At 40.3% G+C, this 27,755-nt stretch overlaps 1 protein-coding gene across 2 annotated transcripts in view; it reads left to right on the top strand.

Moving 5' to 3' along the window:
• Positions 1–27,755, top strand: part of PHKA2 (phosphorylase kinase regulatory subunit alpha 2) — a 98,457-nt gene that overhangs the window by 8,647 nt on the left and 62,055 nt on the right. The window lies entirely within an intron of this gene.

Raw genomic sequence — 27,755 nt, 5'->3', positions numbered from 1 at the left:
ATATGTTACTGATGTGCTGTACAGTAATAATCAGTATGTTACTGATGTGCTGTACAGTAATAATCAGTATGTTACTGATGTGCTGTACAGTAATAATATGTTACTGATGTGCTGTACAGTAATAATCAGTATGTTACTGATGTGCTGTACAGTAATATTCAGTATGTTACTGATGTGCTGCACAGTAATAATCACTGTTACTGATGTGCTGTACAGTAATAATCACTGTTACTGATGTGCTGTACAGTAATAATTAATATGTTACTGATGTGCTGTACAGTAATAATCAGTATGTTACTGATGTGCTGTACAGTAATATTCAGTATGTTACTGATGTGCTGTAGAGTAATAATGACTATGTTACTGATGTGCTGTACAGTAATAATCACTGTTACTGATGTGCTGTACAGTAATAATTAATATGTTACTGATGTGCTGTACAGTAATAATCAGTATGTTACTGATGTGCTGTACAGTAATAATTAATATGTTACTGATGTGCTGTACAGTAATAATCAGTATGTTACTGATGTGCTGCACAGTAATAATCACTGTTACTGATGTGCTGTACAGTAATAATCACTGTTACTGATGTGCTGCACAGTAATAATCACTGTTACTGATGTGCTGTACAGTAATAATCACTGTTACTGATGTGCTGCACAGTAATAATCACTGTTACTGATGTGCTGTACTGTAATAATCAGTATGTTACTGATGTGCTGTACAGTAATAATCAGTATGTTACTGATGTGCTGTACAGTAATAATCACTGTTACTGATGTGCTGTACAGTAATAATCACTGTTACTGATGTGCTGTACAGTAATAATTAATATGTTACTGATGTGCTGTACAGTAATAATCAGTATGTTACTGATGTGCTGTACAGTAATAATCACTGTTACTGATGTGCTGTACAGTAATAATCAGTATGTTACTGATGTGCTGTACAGTAATAATGAATGTTACTGATGTGCTGTACAGTAATAATCAGTATGTTACCGATGTGATGTAAGGAATAATCACTATCCTACTGATGTGCTGTAACGTAATAATGACTGTTACTGATGTGCTGTACAGTAATAATCACTGTTACTGATGTGCTGCACAGTAATAATCAGTATGTTACTGATGTGCTGTACAGTAATAATGACTATGTTACTGATGTGCTGTACAGTAATAATCACTGTCACTGATGTGCTGCACAGTAATAATCAGTATGTCACTGATGTGCTGCACAGTAATAATCAGTATGTTACTGATGTGCTGCACAGTAATAATCAGTATGTTACTGATGTGCTGTACAGTAATAATCAGTATGTTACTGATGTGCTGTACAGTAATAATCAGTATGTTACTGATGTGCTGTACAGTAATAATCAGTATGTTACTGATGTGCTGCACAGTAATAATCACTGTTACTGATGTGCTGTACAGTAATAATCACTGTTACTGATGTGCTGTACAGTAATAATCAGTATGTTACTGATGTGCTGCACAGTAATAATCAGTATGTTACTGATGTGCTGCACAGTAATAATCACTGTTACTGATGTGCTGTACAGTAATAATCACTGTTACTGATGTGCTGTACAGTAATAATCAGTATGTTACTGATGTGCTGCACAGTAATAATCAGTATGTTACTGATGTGCTGTACAGTAATAATCACTATTACTGATGTGCTGTACAGTAATAATCAGTATGTTACTGATGTGCTGCACAGTAATAATCAGTATGTTACTGATGTGCTGCACAGTAATAATCACTGTTACTGATGTGCTGTACAGTAATAATCACTGTTACTGATGTGCTGTACAGTAATAATCAGTATGTCACTGATGTGCTGCACAGTAATAATCAGTATGTTACTGATGTGCTGTACAGTAATAATCACTGTTACTGATGTGCTGTACAGTAATAATCACTGTTACTGATGTGCTGTACAGTAATAATCACTGTTACTGATGTGCTGCACAGTAATAATCAGTATGTTACTGATGTGCTGTACAGTAATAATCACTGTTACTGATGTGCTGTACAGTAATAATCAGTATGTCACTGATGTGCTGTTGAAGTAACACTCAGTGTGAAGTAACACTCAGTATGAAGTAACACTCAGTATGAAGTAACACTCAGTATGAAGTAACACTCAGTATGTTACTGATGTCTTTTTTGTCTTTGGAGTTGAGCTGCTTTTTAGAGTGAATGATGGGTTCAGGAGGCAGCAGGTAGGGTGGGGAAGAAGCATCTCATACGAGGAGATAGAAACTGATTTCTCTGAAAAGTTACAGATACATAGCAGAACAGTACATATAGTACAAATAGACAGTAGAGCCCTTCATGTAGTACAGGTAGATAGAAGGACACTACATGTACTGCAGGAAGGTAGCAGTACAGTACATGAAGTACGGGTAGATATTAGTACACACCATGTAGTGCAGGTAGGTAACAGAACAGTACATGCAATACAATACAGCACATATAGTACCTATAGGTAGTACACTACATGTAATTCATGTAGCTAGTGGTACACACCATGTAGTACAGTACATAAAGTACAGGTAGGTAGCAGTACAGTGCATGTAGTACAGGTACGTAATACAGTACAGGTACAAGCAAAAGGTGGCTACTTTGAAGAACCTAGAATATAAGACATATTTTCAGTTGTTTCACACTTTTTTGTTAAGTATATAATTCCACATGTGTTAATTCATAGTTTTGATGCCTTCAGTGTGAATGTACAATTTTCATAGTCATGAAAATACAGAAAAATCTTTAAATGAGAAGGTGTGTCCAAACTTTTGGTCTGTACTGTAGGTAACAATACAAGTAGGTAGTACAGTACATGTAGTGCAGATAGGTAGCAGTACATATAGTACAGATATAGAGGACAACAATACATGTAGTACCGGTATGAGTATAATACATGCAGCACAAGTAGAGAGAATCCACTATATGAAGTACAGGATGGTAGAGGTACAGTACATGTAGTACATGTTGGGAGCAGTACAGACCATGTGGGTCAGATATAAAGCATTACTGTACATGTAGCAGAGGTAAGTAGTACAGTACAGGTATATAATAATAACATTAGAGTATATTTATAATACACAGCTATAAAATAGTAGTTACCATAGATAGACTGTATTTTTTTATCTGATTGTAAGACACGGCAGGGTATGCTGTCACTATATGAAGAAAGTTTATTATTATTATTTTCATTATTATTATTATAGTCTGCCATTTTTACTTTTGCTGAAAGGGTAGGAGAAGCCTGAACATTTTACAAGCGGACAGAGTATATGGACGTTTTTGCACTCGGTTTGAGCTCCTTATCTTGGAACAGTGTGATTTACACCCCTTCACACGCCCTCCTTCTCACATAATACCATGTCCATTTAGTCACAAAGCCTCTGTATGCTGTTGATTTAGTTTTTTTCGAGGAGCATTGTAAAAGTATTTGCTGCCAGATCCTTCTGAAAAGTTCAGTATGTGCCGTTACTGACTGTACCTTACCAGCCAAAAGAATGACAGGTTATTTCAGGACACCAATGCTGAAAGCGAGTCTCTGCCCGTACATCCATTAGTGAGCCTGTGCCTGATACAGTCCTGTCAGATGCATGTTATATAATTACCAGGCGATTATCACGTGCGCCCTCTATACTGTGCTGTGCTGCCACCAATACTATCATATTGATTTTAGATCCAAAAGCATCGGAGGAATTAATCTGTGATTACCAGAATGTGTTATGTAGTAATAGATGATTGTAGAGAACTGAGAAAGCGACTTTGTAGTTGCATTAGGTGTGTATATATACAGAGGGTACAGAAAGTATTCAGACCCCTTTAAATTTTTCACTCTTTGTTTCATTGCAGCCATTTGGTAAATTCTAAAAAGTTCATTTTTTTCTCATTAAAGTACACTCTGCACCCCATGTTGAAAAAAAACAGATACAGAAATTTTTGCAAATTTATTAAAAAAGAAAAACTGAAATATCACATGGTCATAAGTATTCAGACCCTTTGCTCAGACACTCATATTTAAGTCACATGCTGTCCATTTCCTTGTGATCTTCCTTGAGATGGTTCTACTCCTTCATTGGTGTCCAGCTGTGTTTAATTAAACTGATAATACTTGATTTGGAAAGGCACACACCTGTCTATAGAAGACCTCACAGCATGTCAGACCAAATGAGAATCATGAGCTCAAAGAAACTGCCCAAGGAGCTCAGAGACAGAATTGTGGCAAGGCACAGATCTGGCCAAGGTTATTAAAGAATTTCTGCATTACTCAAGATTCCTAAGAGCACAGTGGCCCCCATAATCCTTAAATGGAAGAAGTTTGGGACCACCAGAAGTCTTCCTAGACCTGGCCGTCCAGCCAAACTGAGCAATCGTGGGAGAAGAGCCTTGGTGAGAAAGGTAAAGAAGAACCCCAAGATCACTGTGGCTGAGCTCCAGAGATGTAGTAGGGAGATGGGAGAAAGTTCCACAAAGTCAACTATCACTGCAGCCCTCCACCTGTCGGGCCTTTATGTCAGAGTGGCCCGACGGAAGCCTCTCCTCAGTGCAAGACATATGAAAGCCCGCATAGAGTTTGCTCAAAAACACTTGAAGGACTCCCAGACTATGAAAAATAAGATTCTCTGGTCTGATGAGACAAAGATAGAACTTTTTGGTGATAATTCTAAGCGGTACGTGTGGAGAAAACCAGGCACTGCTCATCACCTGCCCAATACAATCCCAATAGTGAAACATGGTGGCAGCATCATGCTATGGGGGTGTTTTTCAGGTGCAGGGACAAGACGACTGGTTGCAATTGAAGGAAACATGAATGCGGCCAAGTGCAAAGATATCCTGGATGAAAACCTCTTCTAGAGTGCTCTGGACCTCAGACTTGGCCAAAGGTTTACCTTCCAACAAGACAATGACCCTAAGCACACAGCTAAAATAACAAAGGAGTGGCTTCAAAACAACTCTGTGACCATTCTTGACTGGCCCAGCTAGAGCCCTGACCTAAACCCAATTGAGCATCTCTGGAGAGACCTGAAAATGGCTGTCCACCAACGTTCACCATCCAACCTGATGGAACTGGAGAGGACCTGCAAGGAAGAATGACAGAGGATCCCCAAATCCAGGTGTGAAAAACTTGTTGCATCATTCCTAAGACGACTCATGGCTGTACTAGCTCAAAAGGGTGCTTCTACTCAATACTGAGCAAAGGGTCTGAATACTTATGACCATGTGATATTTCAGTTTTTCTTTTTTAATAAATTTGCAAAAATTTCTACATTTCTGTTTTTTTTCAGTCACGATGGGGTGCAGTATGTACTTTAATGAGAAAAAAAATGAACTTTTTAGAATTTACCAAAATGGCTGCAATGAAACAAAGAGTGAAAAATTTAAAGGGGTCTGAATACTTTCTGTACCTACTGTATATATAATTTTTTTTCTTTTCTGTATATATTTTTCTTTGAGAATGCCCATATGATCCATATTATGTTTTTAAGGGATAGTCTCTTTTTGAAGCAAGCCTCCCATAGCTAGGACCATAATATGGGGGTTAGATCAGACCAGATTTTTAGGAACACTAGGTCTCTAGGGAATCTTGGTTAGAAAACAAACATAGATGAGCCAGGGTTAGAGTAGCACACCATTACCTTCACATCAGTTCACCTGGAGCTGCTGTCCATCCTCTGAATGTTTCTGCCATTGAGCAACACTTTAGAAATATTTCACAATGTTTACACAATTTTGAGCAACTTTGTAAATATTTTGCTTTTCTTATCTTTTACTGATATCGAGTAAAGTTGTCTGTTCACCAGTGATTCTTAGATGGCCAAAAAGGCAAATTTGCTACCTGATGTCAGCAGGAAAGGCAGAAGCCCTAATTGGATCCCCCTTCCCTTCATCTGACCCCACCCCAAAAAAAAAATTAAACTAAGTAAATGAGGTCACAAGGAAGGCACACCTCCCAGTTTTTATAGACATGGAGAGGGACATGTATTGTGGCACTTACAGAGTAACTTTACCCCCATTGAAGCCCCTTAGTGTTCTCACCCACTACTACAAACCCCTTTCATAGTCACCATAGAGTATTCTGCTTCCAATAGTGCAGCCCCCCATACAGTATAATTCCCCCACAGTACCCCCACATGCACAGTATGATGCCCTCACAGTGATCCCAATGCAGTATGATGTCACCACAGTTTCCCCACACAAATTATGGTGACCTTTGTGACCCCCCCAATATAATATGATGCCCCCTGAGTCCTCACACACAGTATGTTGCCCACACAGTATGTTGCCTCCACAGACCCCGCACACAGTATGATTTCCTTACAGCCACTCTCAGTGTGATGGCCCCAGCCATGAAATAGTTCCAGTCTTAACCTCCCACAAAGTATGATGGCCCACGCAGTATGATGACCCCACATCCTCCTATACAGTATGATGGCCCCACAACCACTACATAGTATGATTATCCCCCACAGCCTCAACCACACAGAAAGATGGCTTTCACTTCCCCCACACAGTATGATAGCTCCCATAGCCCTCCACACAGTATGAGGCCCCCAAAGTCCCTACTACACAGCATGCTAGCCCCCATAGCCCCACCCCCACCATGCAGGTACTGACAAAATAAAAACTCAGCTAGCCTTGTTCCCCAGATGCACTGTTGTGGTCTGTACAGCATATGGACTGATGTTCTGAACAGCAGGCGGAATCTAGTGATGTCATCCCGCCTGCTGAGCTGACACTCAGATGCATCAGCTGATTGGTGGAGCAGGAAGCTGACTGCCCCCTATACAACTATTGTATTCAAATATATCAGCACCCTGAGAATACAGATTAATTGAAATTGAGACACCAGGCAGAGAATCCAAGATTCAGTTCAGCACTGGGATCCCCCAATTCATGGTTTCTGTAGCAGCCATGTGGTCTGCTGTTTTTAGTGGGATGCCACTGGTAATTCCCTCTGCTTTAATTGGCCATGATGGGAATAACTGCTTCTAGGTTCCATTCCCAGAGATGAGGTTACAAGAACAGCTGAGTACATCTGTGTTATGCTGTTTGCTTAACTCTTGAGTTGTGGAAACCGCGTCACTGGCCATACTACGTTGCTTCTGTGACTCCCATTCATTTCTTTTGAGTTACGTTAGCAGTGCGATGCAGGTGATCTCGGCTGTTTTCGGAACCCGGCCTCTGGTGACAGGGATCTACAAGCAATCTTGTCCATGAAAGGCATTGATGGAAATATCCCTTTTTGAAATTCTTCATGACAGATCCAATGAGCATGCTCCAACTTTTATATCTTTATCATTATCCTCCCTGATAGAGATTTTTGCATCGTTTTTTATTTTAATTTGATATATGGAGCTTTCACTAAAATATGGACAGTATTACGTGTTTTTTTTTCTCAATTCACCTTGAAAGCTAAATTTTGAAATTTGTCATATTTCTTGTTTTAGAAGTGCATTGTAGATTTGTTGTGGGTTTTTTTTGTGTAGATTCAGATAGCACCAAGAATCCAAAGTACAGTTCAATATCTGTGAATAGGGTTTCCAAAACTTTAATCACATTCCAGAGATTGTTCTTCCTGTGTTCATGAAGGCATACTGCAAATAGAAAATCCCAGGCATTCACTTTTGTTGCAACTTTGCTGCAGATTTTCATTACTATTATTACTGATCATGCTGTGTGCATCTGAAGCACGGTCTGCTTGGCTAAATATTAAACCGAGCGGCAAACATGTTGTTGATCTGTGGGTGTGTAACGCCGCTCATCGGCAGGTGTAAGTGAACTCATGGATACTTGGTTGTTGTAGATTACCAACTAGGTTTTTCCTTTACCACCAAAATCTCCAGCTACCAAATTTAAGATTTAGTAGAAACCTGTCACATGATTTATGCCGCCTGAACCCACATGAATCAGTAACCAGTTCACTCATTACACGGGTGTATAGGGAGAGGTCTTCCATCTGGCATAGTGGGAACATCTATTATTGTATAAAGAGAATGCATATCCCAGTTCCAAAAGCAATATCATATGATGTCTACCAGTTGTTTCTTAAAAACCTTTTCTGTAAAATTACACTGTCCTTATTTGTTGCTACAATGGTTGACAATCCCTTGAATGTGTTGGGGTTGCCTTGTCTGTTGAGTACAGCATGTCCATGTTAAAATGAAACTATTAGAAATCATCCAGAAAACGTTACACTCACACATTATTAAGAACACGCGGCATTTCCTGAAATCTTTTGTGGACAACTCTCCAATGCCAAGTTTTGTATACAGTGTAACATCTGGCTGAGGTGGTCAAAGCTCAATACTATGAGTTGTGGGACCCCACCCTTATTGATCATGGCCTGTATCGACAGGGTTTGGCAGTCTGACAAGTGATCGGTGAACATTCAGGGTGTGGATTTTCAGCCCATGGTAAAAAAACAAACAAAAAAAAAGCACAGCCAGGTAGTTGCTAACTACCTGCCTGTTCTACCTGGCACAGAGCGGTCACCGACCTCTCCTGCCGACAATTCAGCTGCTCAACGTCAACAGAGCGGCTCGACCTCTTCTGGGCTGCTCTGCCGGTGGGCAACAAAATCTATGGCAGAAGTGGTCTGTGACTGCTCTATGCATGCCGGCAGAGATCAGCGCTGGGCACAGCAGGCAGGTAGTCAGCAACTGCCTGACTGTTAGTTCTTAGGCCCGTATTAAAAAAATTAAATAGTCCTGGATAAACTCTTTAAGAGCTTTTTGGTGTTATTTTGGTAGTGAAAGGTTACGTGTGGAAGGGAATCTGTCAGCAGGTTTTTTCCATGAAATCTGAGAGCTGCTTGCTGTAGGTGGAGAGAGCCTAACTCCAGTGATGTGTCACTTACTGGTCTGCTTAATCCCTGTTTTCTCTGCTGTAGATGTAGCAGTGGTCAAAATGCTGAGCTCTGTGTAACCCTGCCCACACCACTGATTGGCAGTTTCCTGTGTACACTGTGCATTGCCAGCAAGCTGCTAATCAGTGGTGGGGGCGGAGTTACACCGATTAGCTCAATTGGCTTGCATATGACAGACACCTAGTCCGGCAGTGACACATCCCTGGAGTCAGGATCTCTGCCCCTACATTATGCTGCTCTCTGATTATATAGTAAAAACCTGCTAACCAATTCCCTTTAACCTGTGAGTGTACATAGTGGGAAGAGTGGAATTCTGTTGCTATAATCCTGCGATCCCAATGTATTGTTACCCCTTTATAAATCACTGGAATATGGGATCCAGTTTTGGGCTCCACATTTTAAAAAGGATATTCAGAAGTTAGACTCAGTAGAGTCAGTACAAAGGCAGCAACTAGATTGTTACAAGGGATGGAAGGCCTCTCATATGATGAGAGGTTGAAAAAGTTGAGCTTGATTCCTCAGAGGAGATTTCATTTATATGTATAAATATATGTGTGGTCAGTACAAAGGACTGGCATGTGACTTATTCCTTCTAAAGACCATACTAAGGACCAGGGAGCACTCATTACTGGTGGAAGAAAGGCGATTCTCGCAGCTAAGCAGGAAAGGGTTCTTTACAGTTAGACTGCGTGCCCACTATGCGTTTTTGATGCGGAATTTCCGCAGTGGAAACACTTTAAAAACGCTTGGTAATCCGTGCCCCATGGTCCCCAATGAAAATCCGCAGCATGTCCATTATTTGTGCGTTTCCGCATGCGGATTTGAGGTCACAATGCACTAGAAAAACGCAAGTCAAATCCGAATGTAAAAACTCTGCAAAAACGCAAAACGCTTAAAAACCACGTGTAAAATCCGCAAGCATTTTTACTGGCAAGGACATGCAGAAACACTGCGGAAATTTTCTGCTTCGTGGGCACAGCCTCAGAGAAGTCAGACTGTGGAATGCCGACCACAAGAGGTAGTAATGGCAGACACTATAACAGCTTTCAAAAAAGGGCTGTACGATTTCCTCAATACAAATAATATTGTGGGTTACAGTTAAACTAGACAAAATATTACACCTATAGTAGTACATTTAGTATGGTAATAGTAATTACATAACTAATATAATTAGGTTAGATCCAGGGTTCTAGGACTGATCGCCCAAGAAGGAATTTTTCCCCATGATGCAAATTGGCTGAAGGTGTCCTGGGGTTTTTACCTTCTTCTGGATCAACAGATTTAGGCACAGGAATTTTAGTAATTCCTTTATTAGAATCACAAAGTAATACAAAATATAAAACTAATTAAAGAATTATAAACGGGTAGATTTTTAATTGTAAAAGTGCAGCAATAATAAAAATGGTAATAATACATTTGTGAGGCCTAGTCCCAGTTAGTTCGTTAGTTAGTAAGTTAGTGTAGGAAGTACAACTGGGGGAGGAAGGTTGAACTTGATGGACCTAGGTCTTTATTCAACTTACCTTACTATGTTACTATTTATATAGAGAAGATAAAAAAAAAGCAATTCTTTCCTTATTCGCTTATAAACACCATCTGCAGGTTTGTCCTGTCGGTGTTATCTTCTTTCCATGTCCTCTGGTTTTATCTCTTGCTCCATAGAACTACTGCTTATTTAGACAGCTGACTACGGATTGTCTCCCCCTGCGCTGAGTGCAGTAGGGACTAGGGAGCAAAGAGCATAATACTCCACCACTTTAGTTAAGTCTTCCCCTTTAGCAGTCTGTAAAGTGAACTGAGAGTGCAAGAGATAAATAGAAATAATGTGTTCTCAGTTAAACTTCCACAAAAGAGTGACTTTTTCTAAATAGGAGCCCCATCTGTGTGCAAATACAGGAACTAATGGAACTCTGTACTTGGCTTTCTCCAGCAGTCCCATAGACAATGAACATACACATCTGTGCTTCATTCAAGATGGGACTCTGCAGAGCCCTCGTTCTCCAGATGGATCTCTGGGGGTGCCAAAGGGTTCACCCTAAGGCTATGTGCACATGGTGCGTTTTTGCGGCGTTTTGTTACACACGGAAATGGGCCAAAAACGCTATGTAATCTGTGTGCCAGCTAATGCAATGACAATCATGAAATGCTGTGCACATGATCAGGAATTTTCCTGTCAAGATTGTCATTGCATTTAAATCCGCAACATGTCAATTCTTTGTGCATTTCTGCTGCGTTTTTCACCCATTGACTTCAATTGAGTCAGTCAAATCCACAGCAAAAACGCAGGTATAAAAATATTTGCGGATTTGCTGCGTTTTTGACTGACTCAATTCAAGTCAATGGGTCAAAAACGCGGCAGAAAAGCACAAGGAATTGCCCGCGGGAGACTACTTCATCCATCATCCTGCAACCGCACCCGCTGATAATAGTGGGAGCAGGCACGGTTGAGGGGAGAAGTAGTCTCCTTAGCCGGCATCTGTGCTCAGTGTAAAAACAAAAAAAAAGTAAAAAAATTGATATTAAAATAAACACCTTATATTCACCTGTCTGCCGTACCCCGAGTGTCCCACGGTGATTCGATCACCCGGCAGCACGCTATACACTGACAGGAGCGCGATCGCTCCCGACAGTGTATAGCGCTGATTTGCTGGGACTGAGGTCACTTAAGTTCATCAGCTGAAGATCAGCTGAGAGCTCCGGTGACCTCACTTACGGCATCTGTGCTGCATGATTACACTCCTGGCAGTGTATACAGTGCTGTCTTGTACAACAGTCACATCAGTGATTGCTGGCGTGACTGCTGTAGAAGTGACCCAGATCGTCATGGGACACTGTGGATTATGTCATCATGGCAGACAGGTGAGGAATATGGTTGTTTTTTATTTTTGGTTTCTTACAGGGGACAATGGCTTCAGTGGAATGAGTGTTAGGTGAGTATACGGTGTTTTTTATTTGTAAATAAATTATCAAAACCGTGTGTAATCTTATTTAAAGTTAAAGACTTTATTCTGGCCTTGTCTTTATTTCAAAAACTTTACTACGGGGTTAGTAATGGGGGTGTCTTAAAGTTACGTTAAAACCAAGCACACCATTGTTTTTCTTATGAAATTCTCAATAAGTTTGATGTGTCACATGACTCTCTTCCCATTGAAAAAAATAAAGTTGGATCCAAAATGTCCGACTTCAAAATGGCTGCCATGGTCACCACCCATCTGGAAAAGTTTTCCCCCTCCCATATACTAATGTGCCACAAACAGGAGGTTAATATCACCAACCATTCCCATTTAATTTAGGTGTATCCATATAAATGGCACACCCTGTATGTATATGTATGTGTGTATATATATATATATATATCAGTTTTCTAAATAAAATTATATATGTGTTTTCTATTTTGCATGCTCCTTGTTTTTCTCCGGCATTTATGTTTAGTGGAGTGCTTCTTTCAAGTGAACCTCGGTGTCTTATATTGGCACTGAAGACTCACTAGCATGTAATGGGTTTCACTTATATTACCCTCATTACTAAACCTGTAAGTAAAGAGTTAAATAAACACACACACTGAGAGTAAAACACTTTATTTTAAATACAACAGACACATTCTTTAATCGTTTAAATTAACCAATATACTCACCCTAGGTCCGGCGGTAATCCGAGGGTTAAAGTGATGTCCCACATTTCTTTTTTCAAATATCTTTATTTAGTTCCAAAAAGCATTCATTGCTGTACAAAAAAAAGCAAAAAAAATGCATCAAAAACGCACCAAAATCACAGCGAAATGCGCGTTTTTGCTGCTGCATTTTTGCTGCCAAAAGACACTGCAGAGATTTCTGCAATTAAATCCTGAAGGTGCGCACATACCCTTAGTCTTGAAATCTGGGAATACTCCTTTAATAAATTTTTTGGCTTTATTAACCCACCATTAGCTATCGCACTATTTATTTCAGTTTTGAGTCCTGTTTTAAAAAGGGAGACTCATATAATTTCACTCTGGTGAATGACCAAGGACCACATCCACGCCACTTTACATTTTAAGAGCATCTCAGATGTATTCATGTAGTCATGCGGTGTCAACTCTTTTGTCACTATTTCTAATACAGCACCAACATTCACAGCAGCACTGTACGAGCAGTGTATTAATCTAATATCCAGTCTAATTTCACCAGAACACACACACTGGAGTGATTTTAATAGTAATACAGTTAACCTGACCATGTGTTTTAGCCATGAAAAAATAAACCAGCTTAACCTAGAAGAATCCCACCCAAATGCTAGGAAACGTGAGAACTCCATGCAAATTACTCTGGAATACATTAAACCCATTGCTGCAAGACAACAGAGCTAACCACTACATCACAATGGTTCAAATATTTGCAGATTAACAAATGTATGCGACTTGATTTGTTGATCTGGTGGCATGATTTTAAAGATTCTGCCAACAAATTCCGGTATTTACTGATGTTGACTTTGAATCATAAAGAGAACCTGTCTAAAAAAAAAATGAGTTAAATACATTCTAAAAATCCCCCAAGCTTCCCTTATTCTGCCACTTATTTTCCTTTTATGCTGCGTCACTCCTTTGCAGATATATTCACATTTGTTGATTTTTAGAGCACAGTATGTGAAATTTCCACTTGCAATCCAACTGGGCGTTTCTTCAGAATCTTCTCTGGAGGTATCTGCTTTTATCCCTCCCTCTCAGACGCTGCCAATCACAGCTCAAAAGCTGATCGCAGTCTCAGATGCTGCTGAGCTGTGATTGGCTGCATCTGGGAAGGAGGAGTGAAAGTTCACGCCTCCAGAGAAGACTCTGAACAAACACCTGGTTGGATTGCAAGCAGAAATTTCACATACTCCCCTTAAAAAGCAACAAATGTGAATATCTCTGCAATGGAGTGACACAGCACATAAAGGAAAAGAGCTGCAGAATCAGCGGAGCTCAGTGATTTTCACAAGGCATTTAACTGAATTTGTTGACGATGTGATAGGTCCTCTTTAAATTTGCCTGGGTTTCTAACCTAATACTACTTCCCACGTGCCTCTGGTAGGCCTCAGTTGTGTACAGAGTAAATAATAGTTCACAGTGATAAAATACAACCAGACGTATATAAAAATAGATCCTACATTGCCGATAAAAGCTGCTCTACTTACATCTTAGGATCAGAGAGGCTCCATTAAGGGCCGCTGAAAATAACTTGTCTTTGATCCAATGCTAGTGACATACTGCAGAGAACAGCTAGGAGATATCATTTGTCAGGAGAGGTCTCCCCAAGGCTGAGATTCATCATACCGTGTACTGGAAGGAGCCTCTTTTAGATGATGTGTAGTGATATGTGCTGGATATCTTGGCGACAGAATCATTTTTGTCATTTTTGCAAGTGACCAAAATTGAAGGAGAAAAATCCTGCCATTCATGTAATTTGGGAGCGTTTTTTTCAGATAACATAGGGCTTATATCCTTGAATGTCCGTTTGATGGTATTATTACCATGTCAGGAACGACACCGGCGAGACCATGCCATATCCCACCGCTGCCACCAATTTGTAAGGGACGACATCGGGGAGATCATACAATATCCCACCGCTGCCGTCAATCTGTCAAGTTTGTCAGGGATCTGGCACACGCACGATCCTGATTACTCACTACGTAGCTATCGGCAAGCGAGCATTGAGCGTATGGCGTACACATCTCCGGATTCCAACGCATAGAATATGTGTATACGCCCCCGTACTATCATTGCCAGCTTCACGATAGCCCAATTAATGTTATTCGCTGCCACCACCGATCAGCTTTAAATTACAGGCCTGATTGGACGCCTGCTTTCTGGTAGCGAATATGGCTTCAGAGAAGGAACGATTGCAGAGCAAAAGAAATAGGACTATTAAATTGTATATTTAATCCAAAAGGGAGGCAGTGTTTATGAAAAATATACAAAGATTTTACAAAGGAATACAATACAGTACAGAGTATACAGTTACACAAAATAAGAGATTAATAAAAGACTTACTAGACCGATCACAGCGACGATTCAGTTTATCTGGAGGGGAGGCGCTCCAATGGATTTTGCCATTATCGAACGTGACCCCTGCTTATAGAATATATACCTCCTGGCATGAGTACAGACCCATCTTCAGCTGGATCTTTTATGCCGAAGGGGGGACCTGTGTAACAGCTCACCGGAAGGGTTCACAGATCCGGAAAAATGTGCCTATCGTTTCTTAGCTGACCCTGCCGCTAAAAAATATGTTTTCCATTATTATCGGAAGTATAGAACTTCTGATATTCCATATTTCGTGTCGGTGCCTGCGAGACTGCAGATCGTACACATGTGTAAATGAGAATGTCCTGGCTATTGTGGAGAGTGACATGAATTTCCTTTTGAAGTTTAATGAGCGTTTCCTCTTTAGCCAGGTCTGCTCATCACAGGCCTCTGCTACTAGGAACTACATTCGTATGTTAATTAGAATGAACAATTAAGTTTGCCACCTCTCTTGTACTGCTAATTTGCATAGAAGCAACTGGTTAGAGTGTTAGCTCTTGCTCCTTTGACAAATAGTATAGGGGTGGGTGGAAGAGGGGTTTGGGGAGAGAGAGAAATTCTTAATATTTTCTATGACATACCATAATAATAATAGTAATAACATATTTTTATATGTAGCATCAACACATTCCACTACGATTTACAATTCAGAAGGTACAAACAAGGTCAGACATTGCAGAATAACACATGGTTCATCAATTTAAAAATGAGGAGCGAGGGTCCTGCTCATAAGAACTTGCAATCTAGAAGGCCGAAGGGATGACACAAAAGATAAGAAGTGCTTATAGTGTTTGGACGGGCCATCATTTTAATAAATAAGGGTATTAAGGTGGCGCTGCAAGAACTGGTCCCCACCAGTACGTATATATGTCCAGATACAGTGGGGAAAATAAGTATTGGATACACTGTCGATTTTGCAAGTTTTCCCACCTACAAATATTGGAGAGGTCTGTAATTTTTATCGTAGGTACACTTCAACTGTGAGAGGCAGAATCTAAAAATAAAATCCAGAAAATCATTGTATGATTTTTAAATAATTAAATTGCATTTTATTGCATGAAATAAGTATTTGATTACCTATCAACCAGCAAGAATTCTGTCTCTCACAAACCTGTTAGTTTTTCTTTAAGAAGCCCTCCTACCCTGCACTCATTACCTGTACTAATTGCACCTGTTTGAACTTGTTACCTGTATAAAAGACACCAGTCCACAAACTCAATCACACGCCAACCTCCCCACCATTGCCAAGACCAAACAGCTGTCTAAGGACATCAGGGACAAAATTGTAGACCTGCACAAGGCTGGGATGGGCTACAGGACAATAGGCAAGCAGCTTGTTGAGAAAGCAACAACTGTTGGCACAATTATCAGAAAATGGAAGAAACACAAGATGAATGTCAATCTTCCTTGGTCTGGGGCTCCATGCTAGATCTGGCCTCATGGGGTAAGTATGACTCTGAGAAAGGTCAGGAATCAGCCCAGAACTACATGGAAGAACCTGGTCAATGACCTCAAGAGAGCTGGGACCACAGTCTCAAACATTACCATTAGTAACATACTATGCCGTCATGGATTAAAATCCTGCAGGGCACACAAGGTCCCCCTACTCACGCCAGCACAAGTCCAGGCCCGTTTGAAGTCCGCCAATTACCATCTGGAAGATCCAGAGGAGGCATGGGAGAAGGTCATGTGGTCAGATGAGACCAAAATATAACTTTTTGGTTATCAACTCCACTTGCTATGTTTGTATTAAAAAGAAGGGTGAGTACAACCCCAAGAACATCATCCCAACCGTGAAGCACAGTGGACAAAACATCATACTTTGGGAGTGCTTTTCTGCGAATGGGACAGGACGACTGCAATGTATTGAAGGGAGGATGGATGGGGTCATGTATCGCGAGATTTTGGCCAACAACCTCCAGTCTCCAGATGTGAATCCAATAGAAAATCTTTGGAGGGAGCTGAAACTCAATGTTGCCCAGTGACAGCCCCGAAACCTGAAAGATCTGGAGAAGATCTATATAGAGGAGTGGGCCAAAATCCCTGCAGCAGTGTGTGCAAACATGGTCAAGAACTACAGGAAACGTCTGACCTCTGTAATTGCAAACAAAGGTTTCTGTACCAAATATTAAGTTCTGTTTTTCTATTATATCAAATACTTATTTCATGCAATAAAATGCAAAAAACTCCTAACTTTTAATCGCTTCCAGTTTTAGATGGATCTATTTTTGAGTGGGCTGTATTTCCAAGGAGATTCATGGTTGCATCGACAAGAACATCTGATATTTCATGTCTGACTCTTTACATGAGATAACTATCCAGCTGGTTGCAGATACTAGATTTTGATTGGATTTACTAAAAAGGGGTTACCTAAGCTTTCTCACTTCTACATTGGAAGGTGACTTTGCAATGACAGCAGCCATTTGACAGGTCTCAGGAGCACAGCCAGCAGGTTTTGTGCAAATATTCTAGTTTAATTAATTGAACAGGGACACAAGACCTGCTGGTCCCACATAGGGCATGCAGATACCTGGCACGCAGCTGTAAGCGTAACACCAGCAGCACCTGTCGCCCTTCCAATGCAGAATTTAGAGATGCATAATAAGCCTTTAAAGAGGAATAAGCCTTCACAAGAGGTAACTGGTAGCAGCTAGCGGTCTACTTCCCATTGAGGAATATACATTCTCCATGTACATGTATACAACAGTAATAATCATTTTTATTTCTATAGCGCCAACATATTCCGCAGCACTTTACAATTCAGAGGAAATTTGTACAAACAAAATAAGACATTACAGAGTAACACATTGTTCAACACGCACCAAGAGGAGCGAGGGCCTTGCTCTCATAAGTTTACAATCTGTGAGGAAATAGGGTGGACGCAAAAGGTAAAATAAAGTGCTTGTCATGTAAGTTGCAATCATCAGTATAATAATTGAGGGCATTCAACTAACGCTGCATGTGTGAACCACTCACCAGCCAGTACAAAGTTACGTCCAACAATATTTGGACAGTAATCAAATCATTGTGATTTGGGTTCTGCATGCCACTATTTCTTATTTAAAATGAAACAACTGAGATACAATTGAAGTGTAGATTCCCAGGTTTAATTAAAGGGGTTGAACAAAATTATCCTGTGACACGTTTAGGAATTGCAACCGTTTTTCTACAAAGTCTCCTCATTTCATTCAAAAGTAATTGGACAAATTAACTTTACCATAAATAAAATGTTCATTTTTAATACTTTGTAGAGAATACTTTGCAGGCAATGACTGCCTGACGTCTGGAAGCCATGGACGTCACCAAACGCGGGGTTTCCTCCTTTGTGATGCTTTGTCAGGCCTTTACTGCAGCTGACTTCATTTGTTGCTCGTTTGTGGGTCTTTCTGCCTTAAAGAAGTTGGCCACAACTTTTTATTGTGCCTCCAATGTGTCCCCCGGGGCCCATAAGTGTCTTTGTAAATACCTTCTGTTGCAGGATCTGCCTGTGAGCGGCGCTATCGCTGGTCGCTCACAGGCATCAAGTGACCCCTGGCTGACGTCAAAACAAGTGAGGCGTGACTCAGCGCTGGGGTCCCCGCGGTGTCTACTGGGTTGTGGGCGGGGTTTCCCCGCGCATCACACCCAGCATCCACCGCACGCTGACCCGATGAATGAGGAGAGGGAGAGCGCGCGGTGGATGCTGAGTGTGACGTGCGGGTAACTCTGCCCACAACCCAGCATCAACCGGTGGAACGCAGAAGAAGGACCCTCGGCTGCAGCCTGGACTTGTCGTGACATCAGCGGATGTCAGAGCCGGCTGCAGCCGGGGGTCGTGTAATGCCTGTGAGCGGCCAGCGATAGCGCCGCTCACAGGCAGAACTTGCAACAGAAGGTAATTGCAAAATCACTTATGGGCCCCGGGGGAATACATTGGAGGGGGGATAATAAGTAGTGGACAACCCCTTTAAGATATTTGTCTTATGCATGTGAAATGCATGCTCGATGGGTTTGAGATCTGGTGATTCTCAACCATTGCAGAATGGTTGTAATGTAATGTCTTTCAAAACTCCTGGGTTGCTTTCACCGTATGATTTGGGTCATTGTCCATCTGTACTGTAAAGCGCCGTACAATCAACTTTGCTGCATTTGGTTAAATCTGAGCAGAAAGTATAGCCCTGGTACACTTCAGAATTCATCCGGCTGCTTCTGTCTTCAGTCACATCATTAATAAACACTAGTGACCCAGTGTCATTGGAAGCCATACATGCCCATGTCATCACACTGCCTCCACCATGTTTTACAGAGGGTGTGGTTTTCTCTGGATCATGAGCTGTTCCAGGCCTTCTCCATACTTTCTTCTTCTCGTCATTCTGGTACAGGTTGATCTTAGTTTCATCTGTCGAAAGAATACTTTTCCAGAACTGGATGGCTTCTTTGGCATAATCTTGCCTTTCAATTCAAGGCTGATTAATGGTTTGCACTTTGTGGTGAACCCTCTGTATTTGGTCTCATGAAGTCTTGTCTTTATGGTAGACTTAGGTACTGAAATACCTAATTCCTGGAGAGCGTTTTTCACTTGGGTGGGTGTTATGAAAAGGTTTTTCTTCACCCTGGAAAGGATTCTGTCCTCATCCACCACTGTTGTTTTCCATGGATATTCAGGCCTTTTTGAGTTGCGAAGCTCATCAGTGTGCTCTTCTTTTTTTGCAGACTGTACCAAACTGTTGATTTGGCCACTCCTAACGTTTCTGCTATCTCTCTGAAGGATTTCTTCTTTTATTTTTTCAGCCTGATGATGGTCTGTTTCTCTTTCATTTAGAGCTTCTTTGACCGCCTGTTTTGAGTTCACAGCAACAGCTTTCAAATGCAAATGCACATCTGCGATCAGCTGCAGACCTTTATCTGCTTAATTGATGATGGATTAACAAGAGAATAGCCCATGCATCTCATTAAAGAACTTTTAAAATAAGTGTCCAATTACTTTTTGTCCCTTTAAAAAGAGGCAGCTACATATTAATCAGCTGTAATTCCTAAACCCTTACTTATATTAGGATGTGAATACCCTCAAATTAAAGCTGAGAGTTTGCACTTTAAGACCATATTGATTATATAACTAATATTGAGTGTATGCAAAGGAGAACAGGGAATAGTTAGATTAGTGAGGTGAGGTGATAGGTCAATCTAAAGAAATGTATTTTTATAGCACGCTTGAAACTGTGGCTATTGGGAATTAACTGGATTGTTTGGATTAGTGTATTCCAGAAAACTGGTTCAGCACGAGAGAATTCCTGGAGATGGGAGTGGGAGGTTTGGATTATTGAGGATGTTAGTCTAAGGTCATTAGTGAAGTGAGAGGACTGGTAGGGTAATAGACAGAGATGAGGGAGCAGATGTAGGGTGGTGCAAAACTGTGGGCAGCTTTGTGAGTAACAGTAATAACTTTATATTGTACTTTGTAGCAGATGAGCAAGCAGTGCAAAGACTGGCACAAGGTGGAGGTTTTGGTGTAGCGGTTGGACAGAAATATGATCTAGGCTGCTGTATTCAGGATAGATTGGAAAGGGTAAAGTTTAGTAAGAGGAAGACAGAGTAGTATAGAGTTGCAGTAGTTCAGACGAGAATGAATCAGAACAACAGTAAGAGTTTTTTCAGAGTCAAAGTTAAGGAAAATTCGAATTCTAGAGATGTTTTGAGGTGCAGATAACATGAGTGAGTGATTGGATATAGCGAGTGAACGAAATATCTGAACCAAATATGACCCCAAGACAGCAGGCTTGCTGCTTAGGAGTTATGGTAGAACCACACGAAGATGGCAACTTCAGGTTTAGGTAGGTTATTAGAGGGGGAAACAGAAGGAATTCAGTCTTTTACAGATTCAGTTTAAGATATAGAGGGAGAACATGAGGTTAGTGACAGCGGACAGAGAATCACAGGTATTAGTAATGCGGGGAGTGATGTCAGGAAAAGAAGTGTATAATTAAGTGTCATCTGCATAGAGATGGTACTGAAAGCCAGATCTGCTGATGGTTTGTCCAATAGGGTTGGTATACAGAGAAAAGAGGAGGGGGCCTAAGACTGAACTCTGAGGAACTTTGACAGCGAGGGGAAGAAGAGCCAGCAATTGATACACTGTTTATGGGAAATTTGGTAGAAATAGATGTTGGCCAAACTAACAGCTATTCCAAACAAATTTCCCATATAGAATGTTTATGGCCACATTTAGAGTTTCCTCACAGTATAGTACAGTAACATGTAAAAATTTGAGCACTCTTGGTCAAAGTTACTGTTATTGTGAACAGTTAAGCAAGTTGAAGATGAAATGATCTCTAAAGATGACACATTTCCTTTGTATTTTAGGCAAAAAAATTATATATATTTTCATCTTTTATATTTTAAAAGTTGCAAAAAGGAAAATGGGCCGATGCAAAAGTTTAGACACCTTGCATGGTTAGTACCTATAGTAGCACCTCCTTCTGAAAGTATCACAGCTAGCTTGTAAACGTTTTTTGCAGCCAGCCAAGAGTCTTTCAATTCTTCATCCATTCTTCCATGGAAAATTCTTCCAGTTCTGTGAGATTCCTCGATTGTTTTGCATTCACTGCTATTTTGAGGTCTAGCCACAGATTTTCAATGATTTTCAGATCAGGGCACTGTGAGGGTCATTGTAAAACCTTCAGTTTGCGCCTTTTGATGTAGTCTATTGTGGATTTTGATGTGTGTTTAGGATCATTATCCATTTGTAGAAGCCATCCTTTTTTCAACTTCAGCTTTTTTACAGATGGTATTATGTTTGCATCAAGAATTTGTTGAAATTTCATTGAATCCATTCTTCCCTCTACCCGTGAAATGTTCCCCGGACCATTGACTGCAACACAACCCCAAAGCATGATTGATCCACCCCCATGCTTAATGGCTGGCGAGATGTTCTTTTCCTGAAATTCTGTGCTCTTTTTTTCTCCACACTTACCTTTAATTATTGTGGCCAAAGAGTTCTATTTTAACCTCATCGGTCCACAGAACTTGTTTCCAAAATTCACCAGGCTTGTTTAAATGTTCTTTTACATACTTCTGATGCTGAATTTTGTGGTGAGGACACAGGGGTGGTTTTCTTCTGATGATTCGTCCATGAAGGCCATATTTGTGCAGGTGTCTCTGAACAGTAGAACAATGTACACAACTCCAGAGTCTGCTAAATCTTTCTGAAGGTCTTTTGCAGTCAAGCGGGGGTTCTGATTTGCCTCTCTAGCAATCCTACAAGTAGCTGTCACTAAAATTTTGCTTGGTCCTCCAGACCTTATCTTGACCTCCGATGTTCCTGATAACTGCCATTTCTTAATTACATTTCAAACTGTGGAAAGGGCAACTTGAAAACGCTTTGCTATCTTCTTATTGCCTTCTCCTGCTTTGAGGACCTCCACCATTTTCAGAGTGCTGCTTAGAAGAACCTCAGGCTGTTGTTTTTGTCACAAGGTTAGAGGAGGCTGGGTTTTTATAAAGCTGGGAAATTTGCATCACCTGGCCTTTCCTAACGATGATGGTGAACAAGCCATAACCCTAACAGGCTAATCAACTTTGACCAAGGTTTCAGACCTTACCTGAGCACACAAATCTCCAAGGGTGCCCAAACACCCTTGCATCGGCCTATTTTCTAACTTGCTTAACTGTTCAGAATAACAGTAATTTTGACCAGGGGTGACCAAACTTTTAAATGCCACTGTAACTTAGAGTGACTTTGTACTTGAGTACATCAGCTAGAGTGCCTAGTACTGTATATTGTGTATTACATGTTTCTATAGGGTAAACATGATCTTTCATATCGAGCCGCAATCAATTCACACGCCTATTTCATGAGTTTAATGTTTTTTTAAATTCTATGGAAGCAGGGTTGAAAAGCAATGACTAACTTTCATTTTCATAGATTTTATATGTATTATTACTTTTGTCAGATTCAAGTTATTTCTGTGACCATTGTGGGTTTTTCTTTCATTAAACGAGGGGTACCAACAAATTTGACCACGTGTGTACATACATACATACATACATTCAACAAAAACATTACATTAACAACACAGCTTTTAGTGATCTGTTCTTTTTTCATTTACTCTGGCTCTGCCATTGTTACAGTGAAGGAAATAATTATTTGATCCCTTGCTGTTTTTGTAAGCTTGCCCACTGACAAAGACATGAACAGTCTATAATTTTAAGAGTATGTTACTTTTTTTATATATATATATATATATATATATATATATATATATATAATTTTTATTAACTTTTTCAAAAAGAAACAAAACCTACCAGATTAATGTGATAATCAGATTAAGGATAGGTTACTTTGAACTTTGAGAGATAGAATATCCCCCCAAAAATCAAGAAAATCGCATTGTATAAATTAGATACATTTCTTTGCATTTTGCAGTGAGAAATACAGTTATATGAAAAAGTTTGGGCACCCCTATTAATCTTAAGCTTATTGTTTTATAAAAATTGGTGTTTTTGCAACAGCTATTTCAGTTTGATATTTGTAATAACTGTTGGACACAGTAATGTTTCTGCCTTGAAATGAGGTTTATTGCACTAACAGAAAATGTGCAATCTGCATTCAAACAAAATTTGACAGGTGCATAAGTATGGGCACCTCACCAGAAAAGTGACATTAATATTTAGTAGATCCTCCTTTTGCAAAAATAACAGCCTCTAGTCGCTTCCTGTAGCTTTTAATGAGTTCCTGGATCCTGGATGAAGGTATTTTTGACCATTCCTCTTTACAAAACAATTCCAGTTCAGTTAAGTTTGATGGTTGCCGAGTATGGACAGCCCTCTTCAAATGATCCCACAGATGTTCAATGATATTCAGGTCTGGGGACTGTGATGGCCATTCCAGAACATTGTAATTGTTCCTCTGCATGAATGCCTGAGTAGATTTGGAGCGGTGTTTTGGATCATTGTCTTGCTGAAAGATCCATCCCCTGCGTAACTTCAACTTTATCACTGATTCTTGAACATTATTGTCAAGAATCTGCTGATACTGAGTGGAATCCATGCGTCCCTCAACTTTAACAAGATTCCCGGTGCCGGCATTGGCCACACAGCCCCAAAGAATGATGGAACCGCCACCAAATTTTACTGTGGGTAGCAAGTGTTTTTCTTGGAATGCTGTGTTTTTTGCCGCCATGCATAACGCCTTTTTGTATGACCAAACAACTCAATCTTGGTTTCATCAGTCCACAGGACCTTCTTCCAAAAAGAAATTGGCTTCTCCAAATGTGCTTTTGCATACCTCAGCCGACTCTGTTTGTGGCGTTCTTGCAGAAACGGCTTCTTTCGCATCACTCTCCCATACAGCTTCTACTTGTGCAAAGTGCGTTGTATAGTTGACCGATGCACAGTGACACCATCTGCAGCAAGTTGATGCTGCAGCTCTCTGGAGGTGGTCTGAGGATTGTCCTTGACTGATCTCACCATTCTTCTTCTCTGCCTTTCTGATGTTTTTCTTGGCCTGCCACTTCTGGCCTTAACAAGAACTGTCCCCTGTGTTCTTCCATTTCCTTACTATGTTCCTCACAGTGGAAACTGACAGGTTAAATCTCTGAGACAGCTTTTTGTATCCTTCCCCTGAACAACTATGTTGAATAATCTTTGTTTTCAGATCATTTGACAGTTGTTTTGAGGAGCCCATGATGCCACTCTTCAGAGGAGATTCAAACAGGAGAACAACTTGCAAGTGGCCACTTAAGCTTAAGATTAATAGGGGTGCCCAAACTTTTTCATATAACTGTAAGTATTTCCGGCAAACAACACTTAATACTTGGTGGCAAAACCCTTGTTGGCAAGCACAGCTGTCAGAAGTTTTTTGTAGTTGATGATGAGAGTTGCGCACATGTCATGAGGAATTTTGGTCCACTCCTCTTTGCAGATCATCTCTAAATCATTCAGATTTTGAGGCTGTCGCTTGGCAATTCGGAGCTTCAACTCCCTTCCCTCCTTAAGTTTTCTATGGGATTAAGGTCTGGAGATTGGCTAGGCCACTCCATGGCCTTAATGTGCTTCTTTTTGAGCCACTCCTTTGTTGCCTTGGCTTTATGTTTTGGGTCATTGTTCTGCTGGAAGACCCAGCCACGACCCATTTTTAATGTCCTGGCGGAGGGAAGGAGGTTGTCACTCAGGATTTTACGGTACATGGCTCTATTTATTCTCCCATTGATGCGGTGAAGTAGTCATGTGCCTTTAGCAGAGAAACACACCCAAAACATAATGTTTCCACCTCCATGCTTGACAGTGGGGACGGTGTTCTTTGGGTCATAGGCAGCATTTTTCTTCCTCCAAACATGACGAGTTGAGTTGATGCCAAAGAGCTCAATTTTTGTCTCGTCTGACCACAGCACCTTCTCCCAATAACTCACAGAATCATCCAGGTGTTCATTGGCAAACTTCAGAAGGGTCTGTACATGTACCATGATTTTAAACCTTTAAGGCATAATTTGTTACCAATGGTTTTCTTGGTGACTGTGGTCCCATTTGCCTTGAGATCATTAACAAGTTCCCCCCTGTCTGGTTTTAGGCTGATCTCTCATCTTCCTCATGATCAAGGATACCTGAGGTGAGATTTTGCATGGTGCCTCAGATCAATGTCGATTGACAGTCATTTTGTATTTCTTTCATTTTCTTACTATTGCACCAACAGTTGTCTCCTTCTCACCCAGCTTCTTACTTATGGTTTTGTGCAGGTCTATGATCTTGTCCCTGACATCTTTAGAAAGCTCTTTGGTCTTGCCCATGTTGTAGAGGTTAGAGTCTGACTGATTAATTGAGTCTGTGGTCAGGAGACTTTCATACAGGTGACTATGTAAGACAGCTGTCTTTAATGCAGGTAACAAGTTGATTAGGACGTCTAACTGGTCTGTAGGAGCCAGAACTCATATTGGTTTGTAGGGGATCAAATACTTATTTCTCACTGCAAAATGCAAATAAATTTATCTAATTTATACAATGTGATCTTCTTGATTTTTTTTTGGGGGGGGGTTTCTATCTCTCAATGTTAAAATTAACCTACCCTTAAAATTATAGACTGTTCATGTCTTTGTCAGTGGGAAAACTTACAAAAACAGCAAGGGATCAAATACTTATTTCCTTCACTGTACAATCAACAACATTAACTTACCAACACAGTTTCTACTGATCTTTTTTTTCATTTACTCTGACTCTGCCATTATTACAATCAACAACATTAACTTACCAACACAGCTTCTACTGATCGGTTCTTTTCTGATTAACTCAAAGCTTAATGCTACAACACAGAATCAACCTGCTTATGAAATACGTATTTAAATGTGGGGAATCCAGAAATGTAATTCATTTTTTTAAATTGGAAGTGGTTCCAGAAATATGAAGTTTTATTATTAAGGGATTTCCATCATACAATAATGCATGTGCTAGAAATCCAAATGACCAAATAAATTTTTCAGCATAAAACACATATACAGATTGTCACACCTATATGAGCGATGACTCTGTTGTTGTAAATGATGACAATGAAAGGGAACATTTTCCTGTTGAATTTTTAAATAGCTTAACCCCATCAGGCATGCCAAGTCATTGCCTTAGACTTAAGGTGGGCAGCATTATTATGTTGTTGAGAAATTTGATACAAAACAAGGACTCTGCAATGGTACACGATTAGTTGTAACATCATTGAATAGAAATGTTCTTGAGGCAGAGGTTTTAACACAATCAGCTGAAGGTGATAAGGTATTTATACCAAGAATTGATTTATGTCCATCAGAAACAGGACTACCATTTAAATTGAAGCGGCAACAATTTCCAGTAAAACTGGCTTTTGCAATGACAATTAATAAGTCTCAAGGAAAAACACTTGAACGAGTCGGCATTTATTTGCCTGAGCCCATGTTTGGACATGGCCAATTATATGTGACTTTTTCAACAGTTCGTAGAAAAGGAGATGTAAGGGTGAAGATATTGGATACCCCCCCACACAAGGAAGATTGATCGAGAATTGTGAAAGAGTATTCACTCGGAACGTTGTGTACCAAAAGGTACTTTAATATCGAGATAGAGAATTTAGCCTGCGGTGGCTGAAAAAAACGCCAGTGTCTGCTTCTGTAGGCCAGAGGGGCAGCATGCAGAGAGATTTCCACGCGATCTGCCCTGGGCAATTCACTTTTTGAATTGGTAAACGTCTCTGTAATCTTCTAAATTTTATTTTTGTTTTCCGGAATGCCATTTACTAGTTTATTAATTTTGACAACTTTGTGTAAAAAGGCTGAAAGTAATAGATATGGGTAATTTGCATTCGTTTTTATTATGTAGAGCACACTTTTCTAGTTTCCGAACCGTATTTGTTTTGGAACTCGGACGGCTAGTATTAAAAAAAATCTTCATTTTCAAGGAGGAATTTTTAATTTTAGAGTTTATTGCTTGTTGCTTAGGTTACCAGCCATCTCCACAGTCTATCACTGGTGGCCTGTCTCATAGGCAGGGAGCACTGCACTTACAAGCTCCATACTGTAGAGCTTGTAATCACTGCTGTAAAGCCCGCCGGATCCTGATGGCTTTGGTCCACCTGCACTCGTCCAGTGCTTCAAAGAGGCACAGCTTCCTCTGCTTACAGAATGGAAAACCACTCCGTTTGGGCAAAGGCATGGCTGTGCAGCTGGATCTGTCAAGCATAAAGCACTTAATGGGACAAACCCTTTAAGTCAAACAACTATTGCCGGCAACTGTCCTTTATGTTGTATAGTTGAATGATTACATTTATAAATCTTCATTGCCACTGCTGTCGTTCCCAAGGAGAAGAAAATCATTGTATGTTGTTATAACC

The sequence above is a fragment of the Phyllobates terribilis genome, unplaced genomic scaffold, assembly GCF_046119375.1.
Source record: "Phyllobates terribilis strain yellow unplaced genomic scaffold, ASM4611937v1 Scaffold_2__4_contigs__length_985480577, whole genome shotgun sequence".
Classification (NCBI taxonomy): domain Eukaryota; kingdom Metazoa; phylum Chordata; class Amphibia; order Anura; family Dendrobatidae; genus Phyllobates; species Phyllobates terribilis.
This window is presented reverse-complemented; position numbering and strand designations above follow the sequence as displayed.